General features: G+C 41.3%; 1 long non-coding RNA gene across 1 annotated transcript; it reads right to left on the bottom strand.

The window, feature by feature from the left end:
* Positions 1-2,540: 2,540 nt before the first annotated feature.
* LOC130569620 (uncharacterized) lies at positions 2,541-4,468 on the bottom strand. The gene is made up of 3 exons (XR_008964861.1): positions 4,319-4,468; positions 3,665-3,985; positions 2,541-3,572 (listed from the first exon to the last, which is right to left on the bottom strand). It is a non-coding gene; the product is annotated as an uncharacterized LOC130569620 (long non-coding RNA).
* Between the last annotated feature and the right edge of the window lie 3,128 nt (positions 4,469-7,596).

The following is a 7,596-nucleotide window of genomic DNA, read 5'->3' as shown; positions in this document are numbered from 1 at the left end:
ATGGGAGGAATGTGCGGACTGAAGGAGTTAACCGCGAGGTGGACGTCCACCTAGGGAAGGTCATGGGTTACCAAGGTGGGAACCAATCATGAGGATACATCAGACGGAACCGCCCTGCTGGGGGGTTACAACGTCCGGTAGCACTAGGTCTGGTTAGAGCTATGTTGTGGATAACGTACCGGGTGTACGTGTGTTCACCACTTGCTGTGCGTGTGTTCACTACTCTCTGGATGGGTTAAATGCAGAGGTCACATTTCGGGTATGGGTCACCTTACCTGACAAATAGGTCACTTCACTTCAACTCAGTTGGTACCCGGCCTAAGGGGCAGGGCTGCTCTGCCCAGCCCACAGGAGGTGCTTGCTTAGTGATGGATGGAGTGCCTGTTCTTCACCCAGTGGGGGAAGAAGGGAGGCTAATTTAGTACGCTGACCCACCTAGAAGAAAGGGGGGAAGGTACTGTCATAGGCGTACACCCTACCTAAATGGTTGCTATGGGCGTGGCTTAATAGCTTTAAGATGATCCTGTGACACTGATTGGTTGTCTGAGTGAAATGAGCCCACCCCCTCGTCTCTACGACACTGTTCTGCAAAGATATCCATATGGAATTTTTATAATGGTAGTCTATGGGATCGGTTGCTAGGTTGCTGTAAATGGTTGCTGTGGGCGTGGCTTAATATCTTCATAATGATCATGTCACACTGATTGGTAGCCTGAGTAAAATGAGCCCACCCCCTTGTCTCTAGGTGGTTGTACTGCTAAGATATTCAACACGGGACGTTTTACGCCTTATATGGGCATGCTTCCTGTGATTGGGAAATTTTGGGAGGCTCTCACACCCCAGGGTTACAACTTACACCCCATTGTGAGTGATGTTCTTACAGAACCTGATAGCCCCTTCAAATCGTGTATTATTTTCATGTTTCTACGATATCCTCACTCGGAGCTACGATCCCTCAAAGTTGGCCGCAATGTTAAGTCAATGGGATTTTTCAGGTGGTTTTTCGCCCCCCTATCGCACCCACCCCCCCCCCACCCGATCGCTTATAAAAGTCATAGCACACCATTCCCGAATAGGCCCGTCGATGTGATGTATTCATTCATGGGTCTACGTCAAAAGCTGCGGGACAAGTAGCGTGCCAAACTTTTGGCGGAACAAGAATAATTATAAGAAGTATGTATGTTCGAATAACAATAGTTATGCTTTTTCAAAGCATCAAAATACATTTTAGATTGAAACTCATTTCAAGTTTCGATTATGAAATAAGAACATAATTAAAACAACGGTTACTTAGTGTGGATGCAGGGGTGTTAAAACATTATGATAAATGTATACGATTTAGAGACAATACGGTTTATTAATATATATAACATGCTGATTATTTGGAGATAGAGCTTTGCGTAATTGCAAATGTCATGGGTTACGTTCCCAGAGAATAATAAAATGTTTCTGAAAATGCATTTGGATAAAAGCATCTGTAATGTAAATGTAAATGTAAACTCAAACGTGCTTGAGTTGAGAGCCTGGGATTTTAGAAAGCTTCACTTGAAAATGAATAGAATGTCTTGTGTATACTATCTATGCTATATTTGGTAGTTACAGTGAGGGAAATAAGTATTTGATCCCCTGCTGATTTTGTAAGTTTGCCTACTTACAAACAAATGAAGGGTCTATAATTTTTATGGTGGGTTTATTTTAACTGATAGACACAGAATATTAAAAAAAATCAGGGGAAAAAAATGTTATATAAAGGTTATAAATTGATTTGCATTTCAGTCAGTGAAATAAGTATTTGATCCCCTACCAACTAGCAAGAATTCTGGCTCCACAGATTGGTTATGTGCCTATATGGACCACAGATTAGTCCTGTCAGAAAGTACTCCNACTGTGTGTGCTTTACAAAAACAAAGATATTTACTGTAGTGAAACAGATGTCATTCACAACGTTATTTTATTTACAAATAGTTAACAAATGTAGGTCTTGACATCAATATTCTATTGCTGTGCTTGAACTCATGTTGGTTTCTAAACACAATCTGTGTTTCCTTTTACTGCAACACAAATGCTAAAAGATGTGAGATTTTCCGTGGATAAACTTTTGCCAAGTTAAACCTTCACACAGTTTGTGTTTTCTGAAAAGTAAAGAATTGATTTAGGTCACCTTAAATACACGATGAAGTAATTGTATTGCATTTTGTTTATATCATTAATAATAAAAATTAATAATTTATTAATGATTGAATTTTAATATTGTTATGTCAATACAAACATTTTAAGTTGTAGTGTACAGTTTTATCACAGATCCATTCCAAATGTGTTCACAAAGATGGTTTAATGAGTGACTCTGGCATAAACTGACAATTTAAATCAAATAAACTTATTTGTAGACACATCAACCTGCAGAGCCGCAAATGCAAACCTGAATATTTCTAACCAGTGGAGAATATGAAGTTAGTTATCGAGTTTCTGAGCACATCACCAATAATCTCATTGAGTCTATAATTTCTGCCCTCATGATGCTGCTGACCTGGTGCTGGTGCTGTGAAACAATATGATTCTCCAGCTCTGAATAGAACCACTCAGAAATCATCTAATGTGGAGAAATTTAAGCTTTGTTTCACAGTTTTGCTGGGTAATGTTCAGCAGCATAAGTGTGTCTGTCTTGTCTCGTCTCTCAGATCAGATCCCGACCTTTTCAGAATATTGAGTGCGCTGTTTCAGTTTGTACAGAGGTAAGTAATGTTCAATTATTGAAGAATGGTCAGATACAAAATAAAACATTTATTCAGTGTAACAAACAGGTTAAGTTTAGTTCTGTATAAACATAGTTCTTCTATATATCCGCTAATAGGCGCTACATATTCATTTGTATCATAGTGAACAATCGCACTATTTCATTACACATAGAAGCTCCTGTGTCTGAACTCAAAGTCTTACTCGGTTTAAAATGTCAAGCCAAAAGCAAAGTATAAACTTAACGTTAAATTGATTCATTTGTTATTTTAGTGCATTTGAAGCGATGACAAATAAGCACTTTGTACTTGAAGATCTAAATGAAATCATGGTGAGTAATCAAGTTGTTTTTATTAGAAGTGAAAAAGTTAAGGTACAGTACAAGTATCCTGGTTAACAGGATGAGGTATGAGTTGGCTGAAAGCTCCTCAACAGTGTATTCCATTGAAAGCGCGAAACTCTCAGTGTATTACTGAATATACCCTAACAGACCCACGCCATCTCCATCCATATCTGTGAACTTCATGATGACAATCTGCTTGGCTGTGTTGTATTCATATCTAAATGAGATACAGGATCAGAAATGAATAATGCCACAGATGATTTTTTCTCTTTTAATGAAAGTTATTATAAATATTGGTCCTGAATGAAAAGGGTTTATTCTTTACAGAAAATGCAGCAGGATTGTTTTAGTCGTGTGGATGAAGACACTTTCTCTCCTCATCTGGATCGTTCAGATATGAGTTTGGACTTCTGTTCTGATTGCTGTCGATCAGTTCTCCTTAATTGATGACAATTCGTCCGGGTCTTAAGTTTCTGTGAGCTGTGATCTCAATGCTCTGATGAAGGGAATTGAGGTAATGTTACATTTTCCTGAATTTATTATGATTATATTTGAGCACATCACAAATGTGTTTAAAGTGAAACATACCTTGACTACTCCATTGACCATGGCTTGTATAGATGGTTTAATGTAGCCGCTGCTTATGACAGGTGATCAACGCAAACATCAGTCATAAACATTCTCAGACTGTAATAAGTGATGGATTGACAGTTTTCATAAGTCCTCACCTATACAAGCAAACAAAGTACAACAGGCGGTGGTTTTATCTAGCGCTGATATGCAGAAATAATGCACACAAACTGACCAGAGGTACATCAGCCACAGGTCCTGTGCGGTCTGCTCGGCCTACACCAATGAGACAGCGGGTCTCTGGAGGATTCACTGTGGGGATTGTGGGTTCCTCTGGTTCTGCATAGGAAAACAGTGCACGTGTGATTCAAACTAGACGTATGAGATTATTTGATTTAAGTTTGATATTGAAAACATATACAGTGAGGTTTGATAGTATGAAACTGTTTTCCGTCATCCTGGTATGTCCCCAAATACATGTTCATACTCAGAAACACAATGAATGGTTGCACATTTTGTTATTAGATGAATAAATGATTATTTAGGTAATTATAAGGTAGTTATAAAGATTAACTATGTAACATTTACGTTTCTCTGAATCCAAGTTGAGGGCTAAGACTGTTATCAACCCAGACAATTCAAAAACTACACAAACACCTGCAGAAACCTCACCTAGTACCTCCAGAACCTCATCCAGATGTTCTTATGCTCACTGTGCACAATGTTGTGTGTTTTAAACGGTTTCCTCTTCTATTTGTTTTTTTGAACATATAGAATTAACAAATGTGCAAATATAAAACTAACAAAACTATATACCGTGAATTAACATGGCAATGTAACTATAAAGTAAAATCACCCGATTTGTGTATCAAATGCAATACAAATGCAGTTAAGACAAACATTGCAATCACAGCACAGAGCACAAAATGGCGGAAACACTCGTTTTATATGAGTCAGTATAGTAAGCAAATGAATAAAACACGGTTACAAGTTGCTTAAATATCCACGAAGGAGATATACGCTTATTTACTGTACAATGCCATCCGTATTACACTGGGTTTAAACAAATAACATGACAGGATAATGATCGTCATTACCAATTAATATATTGACACACAGTCACAAATAACTAGAAACTCAGCAGCAAAACACTGCACAGAAAATCACAATTCGAAGATCAGATTCAGCCTATACTGTGCGCGTAGCAGCGGTGGAACAGATTGACAATCTCTATCATCGGGTGCGTGCAGACCACCCCCCGCTGTGCTGCTAACAATACTGCCACCTTCTGGAGAAGTCATGCAACTGAGAACTTTGTACAGTCAAACTTCATTGCACGGGCAGAAGAACATTAGAGACTCTCAGGATGTGTTGTCATCCACACCAGCCAATAAAGTGAGTGAGGGCAGTATTCACCTGCACGGTGTGCAAAAACGTCAAGCTTTTCATCAAATAACACAACCATGCATTTTAAATAGTATGAATTAGCATNTACCAGTAGGTTTTAACAGGTGCTCTTGGGTAAAAGCTTTTGGTCTGTTAGCGCTAATTATAGCAAAACTAGAAATGGAGACATTGAGTCCAATTTGAGCACGAACCACAAGAATTTTGAATTTTCTCGAGTTAGTTTACCCAACACTTGGGTTTGTTCATAAATGAGCCAACCATGGATTAAAACAACCCAACATTTGCATATAGTTTGATGCTAGAGGGGTCTGAACTAGAGGATTCACTTCTTTGGACCAGAATGCAACAGCCTGATACAGTATAGTAATACCATGGTAACCACACACAAGTCTGGCATTATCGTGTGACTTGAATGTGTACAAAATGGATCTACTTTTTTTTTTAGAAATGTTTATTTGTATCTTGGAACAAAATCAGTCTTTGACCTTAACCCCAAGTCAACATGGCTTTCAATGTCTGATCAAACCCTCGTTACGACTCGTATGACATCACCTCCATCATCTCATGTACCAGTGCCAGCAGGCAGAAATAGAGATGGGTCATAAAACACCATTCGCCTGAGACACGAGCATCACATTGCAGATTACAGAGCAGCGTTTGAGAGAACTTCCCACCCATTACTTTTAAATTACATGTTTACATCAGATGCTGGTGTTTTTAACATATTTTATTGCCAACCAGAGGGTCACTGAGTTCCTTTCCTGCACACGATTTGTAATTAGCTCGGTGTTGGGGAGTTGGCGTGTTGACGCCAGGGTGCTGTGGCGCTTGGCCAATGTCCCTCAGTAAGTTGATGGAGTCCCAGAGTACAAATCCTTCAAATCCAGTCAAGACATCTCGTTTGGGACTCAACAGAGAGTCTACATTTAACTGAGCCAAATCCATATCTCCCTGGTAAACCCTGGATTACTTCCAGAGACTTGTCAAGGTACCTCTGTATTTTGCCGGATGTTGGTCCCAAGTGTTAACGATCCTCTTATGTTCCTCCAATGATGAGTAATAACAAAGAACATGTTTAATGTCCACATGACGACCAGCACAAGTTTACACGTGTCCACCTGTGCGGATGCCCCAGAATGCATCGCTGCTCACGGTGAGGGCTAGCCAATCATAAAATTCTTTCCTATATATTTACGACCCGGGTTCAACAACCTTCTGCGATGTCCATCAGGAAGGGCATCTATTCTAAAGCTCCGATCCACTCCTGGCCAAAGGATTTGGAAACCAAAATGGCCCCTTCTCCATGTGGATTCCAGTTGAAGGCCCTGGTCTAGCGTCTACTCGGTTACAGTTAGAAACGCTACTCTATTGGGGATCTGCTGGGACGGGGCAGGGTGGGGGGACTTCCAGAAAACAGGTGCTAATCGATGAACTTATGCATGTCGCCGTAGAGCCAGCGCTGGGGAGGCAGGGCCACGTCGTTCAGGTGGCCGCATTCGTCATTGCATTTGCAGGACTGAACGAACATGACGGCCCTCTCGAAGCGCTCGCCACTGGGACAGGTGAAGAGTACGGGGGCCGTCCGGGATCGGCGAGGCGAGCAGCATCGGCCGTCCACGCACATGCCGCAGTAGTTGAGCTGATAGAGCTGAGCACTCCGGCAGCCGGCGTGATGCAGACGGAGAGGTTCCGGAGACTTTTGGGTACGGGAGCATTTTCTGCCTTTCTGTAAAACACAGGGTAGACACAGGGTTAAACATGATTGCATTCATAATAGATGTGGTCATACCACAGACAAGAATGACTACAGTGAAACTACGCAGTCTTACATCATTTGCTGTTTGCTGTTAGTCAATATTACAAGTAAGGGTTGGGTTGTTTCAATCCATGGTTGGGTAAAATATGCAACCGTTGGTTTCAATGAATCGAGAAAATGTCCATATTTAACCTAACAGTATTTTGGAACAACCCAGCAGGCGTCGGGTTTGTCCATAGTGTCCGTGTGACCCAACCATCGGTGTAGAGCCGCAGTGGCTTTGGAGCTACCAGTAGGTTTTAACAGGTGCTCTTGGGTAAAAGCTTTTGGTCTGTTAGCGCTAATTATAGCAAAACTAGAAATGGAGACATTGAGTCCAATTCTGTTGGGTGGGTGTGACACACGAGCTGTTGAACACGGTGATCCGTCAGATCTTCTCCAAATCACAACAGTGTGTTTCAGATTCATGGCCTATTGTCACTAAGTTTTTTTCTTTCAGGTCTCTTCGTTCAGTCTCACGTTATGCCGCAGGTGATTCATGACTTGTCGGATCAAAGAGAGAGAGTGAAAGAGACGGCTTTACCTTCACGGGCACAGCCACAGAGCTGCAGGGCCGAATGTTGCACAGTCGGGATTCCTTCACCAGTTTGCACTGAGTGTTGTCATTGGTGACCCGAGAGGACACCCCCATCCCACAGCTGCGGGAACAAGGTGTCCAGCTTGTCGTCTGGATGACGCATTGCCGCCCAGCCTGCTTCCATGCTAGCGAGTGAGAGAGAGAGAGAGA

Source organism: Triplophysa rosa, linkage group LG18, assembly GCF_024868665.1.
Source record: "Triplophysa rosa linkage group LG18, Trosa_1v2, whole genome shotgun sequence".
NCBI lineage: Eukaryota > Metazoa > Chordata > Actinopteri > Cypriniformes > Nemacheilidae > Triplophysa > Triplophysa rosa.
The sequence above is the reverse complement of the archived record's forward strand: the minus strand, read 5'-3'. Positions and strand labels throughout refer to the sequence as shown.